This window comes from Eptatretus burgeri, chromosome 14 (genome assembly GCF_056783735.1).
Source record: "Eptatretus burgeri isolate ZD-2024b chromosome 14, Ebu_testis_v1, whole genome shotgun sequence".
NCBI lineage: Eukaryota > Metazoa > Chordata > Myxini > Myxiniformes > Myxinidae > Eptatretus > Eptatretus burgeri.
In genome coordinates, this window is record NC_140974.1 from 32004879 (window position 1) to 32019876 (window position 14998).

Sequence of the window (14998 nt, forward strand, 5' to 3'; positions counted from 1 at the left end):
CTGGACGGTGACTAGCCGATGAACTTGTATGGTCATTAAATCAGGCACTCAATAAGCTAAAGGAATTCTTTATCTGTCTGTCTGTCTGTCTGTCTGTCTGTCTCTCTGTCTATCTCTCTCACATATTCACCCTTTTGACTTTTCTCCACCCACAACACCCACATAATATAGATTATTGTAAATCTTGGTGTTTTATTTCCCAACTTTGGGTGACATCAGTTACCACTAAGAATCATGTTGAGTTACATAATATGAAAGAAGCACAAGTTTCAAAATCGACTTTATTTCCATAAAATTCACGAGCACAAAGCAAGGACATCCCTCTAATTAAATACATAAAGTGCAGATTCACTGATCTGACCACTTTTCAATACTGATGTACAATGAATGACCTCATGTGTTTGGTGAAAAAGACATTTCCACATTAGCATCATGTCCAGAACACGCTCTCCAGCCCAGTGCATGTTAACACTGACATGGCATCTGAAACCCGAGACCAAACACGGACACGTGTTGGTGGCGCGACCTCTACGCTGCCTTCTCTTCGCTTCTCATCCCAAGATCGTGGACGATCGCCCGCAAGACCACGCGACGTGAATCTCCTCAGTCGTTAAAGACTGCACACTCGCAGAATGTCCTGGAAAATCTCGATACTGCGTTGGAATTTTTCTTCGATTCTTGTATGGATCAATTTAAATAATAAATGTATGGACATCCAAACAAATTAATTCTTTAGATGCATCAACAGGATGCAAAACTTTAAAGTTATCAAGGATTTCTTCAGGACAATCTGCTACACGTCTCATATAAAGTGCGCGCAGAAGCTCTCTCTGTATCTCTATCTCTATCTCTATCTCTATCTCTATCTCTATCTCTATCTCTATCTCTATCTCTATCTCTATCTCTATCTCTATCTCTATCTCTATCTCTATCTCTCTCGCTCTCTCTCTCTCCCCACCATACCAACCACACCAACGGCAAAGGCAATGCATATGCTCTGATATGGCACTGACCCATTAGTTATTTGGAATAATAAAAACTAATGATGTCACACACAATAGGTCATAAACAAAGAAAAGCCTCCTTTGGTGCCAATCGAGACGACCTACGTACGACTCTATAATTGCCGCCTCATGTAAAATCTACGGTTTCAGAGTAATTCCATGTTAGTCTAACAGCTAGTAAATAACATGATTGGAAGCAGTGAATAACATTTGTATAATAATGAATAAGAAGAGTAAATATTCTTGGGTCACTACAAAGGGGGAAATCAACAGGAGATTTGGGTTCACGAACATCTACATATTTGATTGTTTTGCTTCCAGGATATTCAATTCAATGCCTTCCCTGAATCTACTGAAGAATATGATGATGAAAAATAACAGGGGAGCTCGACAACTCCAGGCATATAATATGTTAAAAAAATTTTATTTGAAGCGTAAGTTTTGTTTTCCATTATATCTACGCAGTTACAACAATTGCGGCATCACCATGGAAACGATTATGATGACGTCTGAAGCGATTTATACTTTATGATCTACTGTACTTTGCTGCAATAAAGGACTAATTTTACGTTTTTTACATAGTCTGATTGTCTTACTGGTGCTCAGTTGTACACTTGTTTTAGCACATTTAAAGTAATTAGAGTAAGTAATTGAAGTGACTTGAGATTGTTCATTAAATCTTAAAACAAAGCACAATCTCTGTGGCAAGACGTGGCGAGCGTGTCCCAGGATCAGCTGCATGGGCTGATTGGATAAAGTGCATTGTGACCAGATCATATAAAATCTTTAACAACCTCTTCCTACCTATCCATGTCCACCTCATTAGAGGTGCATCACCTACAATCACATTTGACTCCCCCAATTCACTAAAATTCCATCTCTAACCCTAACCCTCACCTGATACATGAGGGGTCTTCAAAAGGATCTCCTGACAAGGAGATGCTCACAGATATCCAACAATAACACTTTACTAGACAAAAAACAAACGGTTCCACCTTCTGAAACCCGCAGATGGAGAAAACAACTGAATGACACACTCAGACACACACAACCCCCCCCCCCCACCAACACACACACACACACACACACACACACACACACACACACACACACCACTTGCCTTTAATCTATGTAGTCTGGGTTTGATTTCCGATCTGACAATAAACTGTTTGACTGGCGTTTAACAGGAAGGGTGTTGCATCACAAAGTAGGCCCCCTCCCTTGAATGCACATCAAGCCGGATGTCCCGTTTGTTAGCATGTTGTTTTAACTGGTGTCCTTTTTGGGGGAGGTTAAACCAACAGGTACTTATTCTCATGTGGTGAGCGTGTGCTTATTTCGGGTCATAAACACTGTGCTAATTCTCGGTTGGTTAACCCTGTGCTAATTCTCGGGTGGTAAACCATGTGCTAATTTATGGGTGGTAAACCCTGTGCTAATTCTCGGTTGGTAAACCCTGTGCTAATTCTCGGTTGGTTAACCCTGTGCTAATTCTCGGGTGGTAAACCCTGTGCTAATTCTCGGGTGGAAAACCCTGTGCTTATTCTCGGGTGGTAAACCCTGTGCCAATTCTCGGGTGGTAAACCATGTGCTAATTCTCCGGTGGTAAACCCTGTGCCAATTCTCGGGTGGTAAACCATGTGCTAATTCTCCGGTGGTAAACCATGTGTTAATTCTTGGTTGGTAAACTCTGTGCTAATTCTCGGTTGGTAAACCCTGTGCTAATTCATGGGTGGTAAACCCTGTGCTAATTCATGGGTGGTAAACCCTGTGCTAATTCTCGGTTGGTAAACTCTGCTAATTCTCTGTTGGTAAACTCTGTGCTAATTCACGGGTGGTCAACCTCAGTCTAATTACTGGGTGGTAAACCCTGTGCTAATTCTCGGGTGTAAACCTCAGTCTAATTTTTGGGTGGTAAACCCTGTGCTAATTCTCGGGTGGTCAACCTCAGTCTAATTTTTGGGTGGTAAACCCTGTGCTAATTCTCGGGTGGTCAACCTCAGTCTAATTTTTGGGTGGTAAACCCTGTGCTAATTCTCGGGTGGTGAACCCTGTGCTTATTCTCAGGTGGTAAACCCTGTGCTAATTCTCGGGTGTAAACCTCAGTCTAATTTTTGGGTGGTAAACCCTGTGCTAATTCTCGGGTGTTGAACCCTGTGCTAATTCTCGGGTGGTCAACCTCAGTCTAATTACTGGGTGGTAAACCCTGTGCTAATTCTCGGTTGGTAAACCCTGTGCTAATTCATGGGTGGTAAACCCTGTGCTAATTCTCGGGTGGTAAACCCTGTGCTTATTCTCGGGTGGTCAACCTCAGTCTAATTACTGGGTGGTAAACCCTGTGCTAATTCTCGGGTGTAAACCTCAGTCTAATTTTTGGGTGGTAAACCCTGTGCTAATTCTCGGGTGTAAACCTCAGTCTAATTTTTGGGTGGTAAACCCTGTGCTAATTCTCAGGTGGTAAACCCTGTGCTAATTCTCGGGTAGTAAACCCTGTGCTAATTCTCGGGTGGTAAACCCTGTGCTCATTCTCGGGTGGTAAACCCTGTGCTCATTCTCGGGTGGTAACCCCTGTGCTAATTCTCGGGTGGTAAACCCTGTGCTAATTCTCAGGTGGTAAACCCTGTGCTAATTCTCAGGTGGTAAACCCTGTGCTAATTCTCGGGTGGTAAAACTCTGTGCTAATTCTCGGTTGGTAAACCCTGTGCTAATTCACTGTGCTAATCCTCAGTCTAATTACTGGGTGGTTAAACCTGTGATTGCTTTTTGGGGATGGGGTTTAAGGGGGTTCTATTGGGGGAGGGGGTTCTGAGCTTATTCTTGGGTGATTAACCTTGTGCTAATGTTCAGCTGGTTAACCTTGTGATAATGTAATGTTCAGGTGGTTAACCCTGTGCTAATTCTTGGTAATTAACTCTGTGCTAATGTTCGGGTAGTTAACTTTGTGCTAATTCTCGGGTGGTTAACCTGTGCTTATTCTTGGGTGGTTAACCCTGTATTTATTTTGGGTGGTTAACCCTGTGTGATTTCAACATCCACTGTCAGAAGCGAGCAAACTGGACAGCCAGCTTAAAGACTCCTCTGAGGGATGGTCCACTCATCGATGGAACGCCCAGCCAATGAGAAGCACTGCAATGACGGTTTATAGTCGGGTGGGAATCGAACCCTCCTTTGTCAGTTTTAAAGGGAATTTCAACCAAGTTTGAAATTCACATTCATCACGTTATTTCAAAAAGATATTTGGGAGATTTGTAAATATCTTTAAAGCACAATTTATTTTCGAAATACCATAAACAGTATTTTTGAAATATGTTTTTAACTTTTTACTTATAGAAAATACCAAAATTTATTTTCATCCGTTATTTTGCACCTTGGACTTGGTGAATTAGTGGAACGTTTCACGTGCACTTCAGGTGTACAGGTATACTCATTCTCCTTTAAACCGGTTAATTAACGGCCAACCTGAAAACAACATCGAACCATTTGTATTCCAAACATCACATAGCTTTGGAAATGTATAACTTGTTCAAAAAAAAAAAAATTATTCTTATCTTATTAATTATCTCTCTCTCCCAGAGATACCTACAGCCAGGTATCTCCTCAACCACCCTCACCCAACCCTCCACCCCATCCCTCTCCTCCCTTCCACCATTCAGACTTCTCCACCTTGCTCAACCTCAAACTCTCTCCTCCAAACCCCAACACTCTATTCCCTGAGTGTACCCAGCATTTTAAGCAGGAACAGGAAAGTCAGCAGGAAGTGTGTGGCCATGCGTCAGTAAAATCCAGCCTATTGGGGGCGGTGGGGGGGGGGGGTGGGGGTTCAGATCAAAACAAATACAGAAAACATGTGACCACATAGGCAACATCAAAAAGACTCCCAGAAAATTGCAGGACAGCGATCACTCACCTCCATGGTTTCCTTTTGATGTGATAATGAACCAGTAGTGTTGCCTCGCCATGTTCTCCTCTCGGAGACTCACTGCCCGCCTCGTCGCTCTGTGTTGAAAGTGGGAGTTTTAAGCATCATTCGGGCCATGCAAGTAGAGTGGTTACATCCACGGGTCATGACAACATTTCACATCTCCTCCATCTTTTATACCACTTAATGGCCCCAATTATTGCCACCATAGGGTTGACAGGATGGTCTGGAAGTATTCCCACTCACCTGCCTCGAAGCTGTGTTGCTTGGGTTCGGATCCCGACTCAGCTACAAACTGTCACACTGGTATTTTACAAGCAGGGTGATTCATCAGTGTGTGTGCCGTCCCTCGGATCGACGTTAAACTGGACACCCCATGTACCAGCATTCGTTGGTGAACGTTAAACATCCCACGGTGTCCTTCACTGAAGAAATTACAAATTTCTACCCTAACCAGCAGAGGGCACTGCATCAGCGGCACAGGTGTGCCATGAGCCAATGATGCCACCCTGCAGCCTTGTGTTGCATATGATATGAACGAAGAAGATTGCCACCTGATTGTGGGGTTAGCTGTGGAAGTTCTGTCCTAAATCTTTCACGAACTGGCTGGCCAGGCTGAATATTTCACTGAAGGTGATTTGGCCAGGAATTTGTAATTAAGCCTCCCCTTATGGGATAGGGGCAGGCTTCTACCTGTTATGGTGTGTGTTTATACAATTAGTACCTCAAATTTTTAATGGTAGCACAGAGTTTCTTAGATCAACGAGGAATACTTCGTTGATTTATTTTAGAAAATCATTTATTATTATATTTTTTCATCCTGCACTCCCAACACTCCAAACTGCATCAATTTCCTGAGCTGGATTTTAGAGCCGGATGGGACTTTCGGAATGAAATTTTGCATCAATAATGGGAATAAAAATATGCAACGTTGACCTTAGTTTTTTTTGACCTTGACCTGTTCCTCACTGTTTTGTGCTTCCCTCTCCCTCTTGTCTCTTGCTCCCCTTGTTATACATTCTGTGTGTTGGCTTTTCTATGAGCCTTGACATTGTATATAAATAAATATATAAAAATTATAGACATTTTAACGTTTCACCCAAACTCGACCTAAACTTTGTCTGATTAGAACGAAATTGCCCCCTCTTGATACCCTAGAGCTTGAGCAAGGTGCAGTTATGCTTAATTTACATGATACCCCTCCAGGTTAAAATTCAAGGTAAAATGGCACTGATTAAAAACGCGTTTTTTAAATCATCACTCCATTTTTCCACTGCGGAATCACAAAGACCGCTTGGCCTTCCAAAATGTTCTTGCGTCATAACAGTGTATATTTGTTTCGTGTCCTTGACCTATGTTTTTGGGATTGTAACCGAATCACCAAAAAAGCACCTTCTTGACCATAATTTGAATATTTTTCCTCCAATTTTCATGATGTTGAGTTTTATGGATAGATTGGAGATGAGGACACAATTTTTTTATTTACACTCTATCCCTAAATGTTGATGGTCATGGTCAGATAGTGGTCCAATAGAAAGATGGCCATCATTCGATCGCGGGTGTGAGGGGAGGCTTACCGTTGGTGATCACTTCATGATCGGAGATATTTAGTTTGTTCATGGTGCCGGCAATAACTTGCCAACTCTTCACGAAAAACACCATAGGATCTTGTCCAACTGCTTACATTTATACAGTCATAGCAGGATAACTTGAGATCTTACCTGTATGGTCTTTTCATGCGGGTTCTGGTACATTCAGTGGGATCAGGAGATGATTAATTTCTCAAATGTTTCAGGACAATGCTGTTGTCTTGTCTTCAGATTTTCACTCCTTCTCAGACAGGCAGCCAGGCCCAGCAGGCCTTTGGGGTATTATAACCCCAACATTCTGAAAACAAAGCAAAATAGTGAGAGAGTGCTGTCTAGAAGAAGGTAGTTGTTAAAAGGAGTGAAAATAAGGAAACTTAACAAAAGGAGACTCTAAGGTTTGTAGGTAAAGCCGCTGTTACACCTTGACGATTTAGCCAGCGTATGCCAACGTATGAAAAATTTGCTGAATACGCTGGCACACGTCGAATACGTTATGGGTAAGTTTTGAATACGTTAAGAGCACACTGGCATACGTCGTAGTACGCCGAGCTTGTCGACAAATTTTAACATGCTCAAAAATTTTCGACGTATGCCAGCGTATGACTCACACGTTCCGCATACGCTGGTCATAAGTTGTTGGCACGTTACGCAATCGTTGAAACACGTCGACACACGTTACTTGTAAGTTACTCATAAGTCGAAACACGTCGAGGTAATGTTTTGCGTCAGTGTTCCAGACTCCATGGTTTTTTGTTTGTTTGTTTGTTTGTTTTTTTTTCTTCGGCATGATGGTGATGTTGACACTTCGATTTCTAGTGCGGTTATAATATAATATAATAAATAGGCTGCCGCTCAACGATTTAAATCATAACCGCAGTAGAAATTGAAGTGTCAACATCACTGTCATGCCGAAAAAAAAAAAAAACCATGGAGTCTGGAACACTGACGGGTTCCTCCTGTGTGAACCCCATTTTTACATACCAATTCCCCTAAACCATTATACGGTAGCTGTAAGTTAGTAACACGTTCAGTAAGTTCTGTGGTCGTCCGGAAGACGTCAAATACATCTACATACGTCAATATGCGTTGGAGATACGTTACACATAGGTTCAAAGCACGTTACTCATAGGTTCAAAGCACGTTACTCATAGGTTAGAAATAAGTTTCGGGTATGCTAAACATTACCTCGACTTGTTTCGACTTATGAGTAACTTACAAGTAACATGTGTCGACGTGTGTCAACGATCGCATAACGTGCCTTCAACTTATGGCCAGCGTATGCAGAATGTGTGCGTCATACGGTGGCATACGTCGAAAAATTTTGAGCATGCTTAAAATTTGTCGATGTACTCGGCATACTACGACGTATGCCAGCGTGCTTCAGCGTGCTCTTAACGTATACAAAACTTACCCATAACGTATTCGACGTGTGCCAGCGTATTCGGCAATTTTTTCATACGTCGGCATATGCTGGCTAAAATGTCAAGGTGTGACAGTGGCTTGACACTTCGATGTCTTTTGCAGTTATGATTTGAATCGTCGAGCCGCAGCCTTTTAATAGGCTACGCCGTGTGATCGTCGGCGATACGCTGCCACGCTATGCATAAGTTAGACTATCGTTGGGTATAGGTTGTGAACGCCAACAACACAACACGCTAAGCATTTGTTGGTATAAGTTATCTATATGTTATTGAAACGTTCTGTGTACGTTACTAATACGTTATGCATACGTCCAACTCGTTATGAATACGCCAAAAACTGAAAAAAAACTTCAATAGTTCAGCGTACGCCAGCATTTTACATACATTTTGATACGTTGCCATACGCTGGCTAAAACGTCAAGGTGTGACAGCGGCTTAAGATCGAACACAATATTTCGAACTTAGCCAACGTGGATCCCTCTTGCTTGGTGTCCTCTTTCCAGATTGTACAAAGTATATCGTGCTGATTTATTTGACATCACACTTTCACATAATTTCTGTGCAGCGACCGTGTTTTGGCAAAGACCGAGGGATCCGTCCACATTATCGGTCATTTCTATGAGTTGGAAAAATGAATATAGCTCATTAGACAATAGCAAACTCCGACTCAGTAGTTGACAATACCAAGTATTCAGGTGATATTCCCAATTATTATACGAATAGCTTTCATAAACGAGTGAGAGTGAACAAGTATATACTGTTAGTAAGAAAAAGATTTGTTACTAATCACTTATAATTTTATGAGGAAAAGTATAATGAAAGTGTTGGTATTCCTCGGACTATTAATTATCAGTACCTCTTTTGGAAACCTTTTTGAATTCCCCTCATAAGAACCTAAATATGTCATAAAAGCAAAAGTATAAGGAAACAAGCTCGAATGAGCTAAGATCCTCGTCCTCTTAATGATAACGTCATAAAAACGAATATGACGTCATTGTGATGTATCAGGCTTTCGATAAATTATCTGTGCTCATGCCCGGCTTGATTCCTGCAAACAAAATTCAAAGAGCTTGCCTAGTTTCGGAGATAATGGTATAGGTGATTCCCATTAGCGTTGAAATTATGACGTCAACTTTTTTACTAGGAAGAATTTCCAAAATCTGAGATGGTTACTGCCTGCGCCTGGGCTTTCTGCATATACATGGCAAGTTTCACGAAGATCCGATGAAAACTCTGGGTTGTGAAACAAAAAATGTCAAAAATAGGAATGACGTCATAAAATTGATATGACGTCATAGGAATGTATCATATGTGCGGTAATTCATCTCTGCTAATGCCCTGTTCGATTCCCGCAAACAGAATTCAAAAAGCTTGCCTAGTTTCAGAAATAATTTTTTAGGCGATTTCCATTCGCGGAGATATTTTGACGTCATAACTTTTTTTCTCGGAGGAATTTTCAAAATCGGAGTTGGTTACTGTCTGCGCAGGGTATTTTTACATATATAGGCCAGGTTTCAGGAAGTTTTGATGAAAACTGTAGACTGTGAAATAAAAAAGTCCACAAGAACAACAATGTGAGTAAAACTTAGTATAGAGATCCTCCACGAGGATATAAAAAAAAGGAAAGAAAAAGTGATTCTGAGAGTGGTTAATGCATGGAATGGTCTCTCAAGAAAGTTATGAGTAGTGGCAACGAAGGGGTGGATAAATTAAAATGGTGTTGGAGATATAGGGGTGTGGGGATATTGGGTTGTGTGTGATGATCCTGGGGTTTGGGCAGCACAGGCATGATGGGCCGAACAGCCTCCTCCTGCACCAATATTCATTGTGTATCGTTGTGTATCGTTGTGTATCGTTGTGTATCGTTGTGTATCGTTCTGGCATTAATAATCAACAATCTGAATCAATCGTTCCTCGTCCCCGAGTGAACACGACAGAGACAACAACCCAACTCGCCATCATCCCTCACTCCTTGGCCCCTAATTTGTTTTCCTCGCATTCTGTTTAAAGTTTGAGACACACGGATGATCAACACACACGTGTAATACAAAAAAAAAAACATCACCAAAGTTTTCATCCTATTACACCAAAGATTTTCTCTGTGCACCTGTTAATGTGCATTTCCTTTTGCAGGAAGATTACTAAGGAGGTAATAAACGCTGATAAGAGGAAGGTACGGAGTGGACTTTCCACTAAGGTATCTGCTCTGGAGTGTAGGGATCAACACTTTCATGTAACTTATTATAATTACAGTTTTTTGCTCGATCCATACTGTCAGTGTGCTTTATCTGCATTGGTGAAGGTTTCCATTACATTTTGCAGCAACACGTTGGGAGGTGCAAGTCTGCATTACAGACAGACCATAAGGACACTCACAACGACTTATGAATGATTTCTTGTCCAAGAACCACTCATGTACCAAGTAAGGAACACTATGTACCGCAAGCTTGTGCCACATCCAAACCACTTATACATTTAAGCTCAATTTGCACAACTCCTATGTTACCTACACTATTCTAACAATTGACCAAATCAAACTTAACATCGACAATGCTTAGTGATTTTATTATACATCCTATCTATCCCAGAGAAGCCGTGGGTGGGCAGAAAGTGTCTTGTTACGTGAACGCCCAAAAAGTTGTGACAACATTACTGAACTAACAGAGTGTAAGAGGATTCAACATGGATCATATCCTTTGACTGCCAACAATTTTGAGATCGCGAGTCTTTCAGAGCCTTTATGGGGTCGACCTTAAAATTTTCTCGAAATAATTTGCCAATTCGAGTTTGTCCTGCACTTTGTCGATTTCCCCTATGATGATACACCACATGTATCCTGGCAGCGAAGGATGCCACCTGACAAGCTAACAGCTGTCATAGAGCTACGTTCACTGCGACAGGATAGGGATGGCGCTGCGCAGAACAATACTATACCACTCACTAACTGATACGATTGATAATTCTCATTATCGTGATTAAAATAATCTTACCCGACGTGAATGTGATGACTTTTTGGGACCTCTTGGTGTGCAACATCGATTGGACCATTTCCACTTTGGTCGTGAGCATCATGATCTGCTGTATGTTTAATTCGTACACCGCATTTTAGTTCGATTTGAAGCCTCAATTTCTTCTTCAATTTGCAACTTGCTGTTTATCTCCAGATATTTATCTTCCACCCGAAATAAATTAACCGAAAGATGTGCATTTTTAATTTTTGGTTTTGTTTTCTTTTGCCCTCAAATAAATTCTGCCCTCCTTGCCCTTGGACCACTGCGGCGTCCCTGATCTATCCCCCAGGCAGGGAATTTGTCCAGGGTACGAGCACACAATGGTCTCCTCTTTTAAAGAGATGGCGTGGTATCTTTAACATCCAAAGAAAACACAGATGGGACAACACGACTTCCATCTGGTTCAAAAGACTTAATCGGAAAATAAAGAAAAAAACCTGAGGATGTTATGAAGTCTGACACAAAAGCTGTGTAAGTATTGGGTGGTCGCTCGACTATTGGGTGGTCGCTAGACTACCCTTAGTCTCAGGTTTTCCGTCTGTCTGTTTGTTTGTATGTAATGGACAGCTCTGGCGGCCAGAGGAGTCAACCGATTTTGATGAAACTTGACTGGTAGGTTCATACCAGGATCTAGTTGTATGCTTTTGAGCACCGTTGCTATGGACGCCACCGTTGCCCAGCAATGGGACTTTGGAATTTTTGAAAAAATCCGAAGAATATTTATATATTTCTATATTTTTTTCGAAAATCAAAAATCCGCTTCCACGCTTTTATGCGCACTATAATCAACCTCTTTGTCAAAAAATTTCAGCCCGATCCATCAAAAATTGTATGACTAGTATGCAATTACATAGCGACCACGCATGTCGCCTACCGGCTTGTTCAGTATTTGTGTGTGTATATATATATATATATATACACACACAAATACTGAACAAGCCAGTATGTATATATATATGTATATATATATATAGTATATATGTATATATATAGGTATGTATATATATATATGTATATGTATATATATATATATATATATATATGTATATATATATATATGTATATATATACCGGTATGTATATATATATAGGTATGTATATATATATGTATATGTATATATATATATATATATATATATATGTATATATATATATATATATATATGTATATATATACCGGTATGTATATATATATATATATATATATATATATATATATATATATATATATATATATATATATATATATATATATATATATATATATATATATATATACATACACACACAAATACTGAACAAGCCGGTATGTATATATATATATATGTATATATATATAGTATATATGTATGTATATATATGTATATGTATATATATATGTATATATATACCGGTATGTATATATATATATATATATATATATATATATATATATATAGTATGGTCCCAGTGTATATATATATATATATAGTATGGTCCCAGTGTATATATATATATATATATATAGTATGGTCCCAGTGTATATATATATATATATATATATAGTATGGTCCCAGTGTATATATATATATATATATAGTATGGTCCCAGTGTATATATATATATATATATATATATATATAGTATGGTCCCAGTGTATATATATATATATATATATATAGTATGGTCCCAGTGTATATATATATATATATATATATATATATATAGTATGGTCCCAGTGTATATATATATATATATATAGTATGGTCCCAGTGTATATATATATATATATAGTATGGTCCCAGTGTATATATATATATATATATATATATATATATATATATAGTATGGTCCCAGTGTATATATATATATATATATATATATATATATATAGTATGGTCCCAGTGTATATATATATATATATATATAGTATGGTCCCAGTGTATATATATATATATATATATATATATATATATATATATATATATATATATATATACACACAGACATACACACACACATGAATCATGAAATAAATATTCCTTTAGCATTGATTTAAAATCCAGTATATACCAATAACCACATGCAAGATGATGAGCATAAAGCAGGATTAGAGCAGGGATTGAAATGATCTGTTCATCAGGTATACTCACTCACCTTGGCTGAGGTGCGTGTGCCTTCACCACGGTATCCCTAAAAGCGAGTGTCCGACCTGCCTGGAGTTTGTTCCTGTGCACGAACTTCGTTTGTGGGTTTGGAAAGAATTCTATGACCCTGTGGGTCAGCAATGGGGTTGTGGAGATCAAAACTTCAGATTGTTTACCTCTCTATCGTTATTTGTTTCTTTTCTTTTTTTCCCCCGGAATTGAGAACTGTAGTTGAATGATAGTTGATGAAGTATTGAAGGATATAAATAAATACACACGGTATATATACATATATATATATATATATATATGTGTGTCCTCCTACTACTAAAACAGCCCCTGTTATTGTTCCCGCCTTCTTGTGGGATCGGCCAGAGAACGTTCTTGGCCCAAGTCTTTCACGAACCGGCTGGCCAGGCTTGTTGCTCAACCGAAGATGACTTGTGTATGAATTTTTAATATGTTCAGAGTGCTGATGGTAACAGCATCAGCACTCTGACAGCACTAACATCAGCACTAACTGCTGATGGTATCAGAGTTCAGGTTGAACACGGTTGTACAGTGAGGTCCGAGTACACAGGTGTTCGCACTGATGCATTTTCACACCTGATTCAAAGGCATTCAAATTAATTATCCCACAACTGTGATGCGGGATTATTTTGGGTGGATAATACTTTACAATTGTAACTCTCTATAGCGTAATCCATTCCAAGTGTCAGGATTTGTTCACATCATGTAAACTTTGTTCACTTTTGAAACTCGTGGGTGGGAAAAGACTTTTTGACGAGGTGTACCTGTTTCCTGTCTGATGTTAACAAAACTCTTCCTTTTGCGAGGAGCTATTTTATCGTTGTTTTGACCTTTTTTTCATTTATTTATTTATTCATTCATTCATTCATTCATTCATTTATTTATTCATATTTTCATTTCCAGATGCTTTCTGATGGTTCTGCGATTTTTCCCAGTGTCCCGGCTTTCATGTACATCGGCTTGCAAAATTTCAGCTTTCTTCGTCACCCGGAATGTACCGATCTTTAATATCAGTCAGTGAGTCAGTGTTTATGCCTGGTGTTGGCTCAATGGTTAGGGTGGTGGGCTTGGGATCCTATGATCCTGAGTTCAAACCCCACTTGGCTGTTGAATTAATACCAGGCGGGGTTGACTCTGCCTGTCATCCTTCTGAGGTTGGCAAAATGAGTGCCAGCTTGCTGGTATACTGTGTAGAAGTGGTGACACAGTATACCAGCTTCTACTATGAGGATAGCCAAAGAGCCTGCTTTGGCAGCACCAATGCTATACACAGAGTATGGTCCCAGTGGATAGATGGTGAGTGGTTCGGAAGAGCTTTCTAGGTTAGATGATTATTATCTTGAGTGTGTGAATCGAAAAGTGGGATTAAGCAATTGGTTCTTCACTCTTTCTATCTGGTTGTCTGTCTACATTCTACAGTGGTGAGTCTATGGTCAAGGAACAATTTAATTTCAATTGAATTTAATATTTTGAACAATGTCGATCACCAAGCAGAACATGAATCAGAACACAAACCTGCAGTTTAGCAGTACTTTCGCTCTGAATATGGCAAATTGTACGGAATTTCATCCCAATTCCACATGCACACAGAGAGGAGTAAATCAAATGCTTCAGCCAGTCTGGCATTCAGAACAAAATTGGAAATTATTCCAAACAGCAAACTTTCTGTTTTTAAGGACTTCATAAAGGACATAAACAACAGGCATGAAGAACTAATGTAACATGTTAAATAAGGTGGTGTGAAGGACGTTGCATCAATGGTGGTAAACTTACGGAAAACATATATTATTTTTTTTCTACGACCTTTAAAAACCTTTATCTTATTAGTCCTCTATCGGATTCACGAGAGGGGACTATGGGTCTGCTCTCTGTCCATCCATCCGTCCATCCCACCTGTG

The 14998-nt window shown here is 39.6% G+C and overlaps 1 long non-coding RNA gene across 1 annotated transcript; it reads right to left on the reverse strand.

The window, feature by feature from the left end:
* Window positions 1–267: 267 nt before the first annotated feature.
* On the reverse strand, window positions 268–13341 carry LOC147012906 (uncharacterized). Its single transcript, XR_015051109.1, has 4 exons — window positions 13081–13341; window positions 6645–6810; window positions 4912–5000; window positions 268–4791 (listed from the first exon to the last, which is right to left on the reverse strand). It is a non-coding gene; the product is annotated as an uncharacterized LOC147012906 (long non-coding RNA).
* Window positions 13342–14998: the final 1657 nt, after the last annotated feature.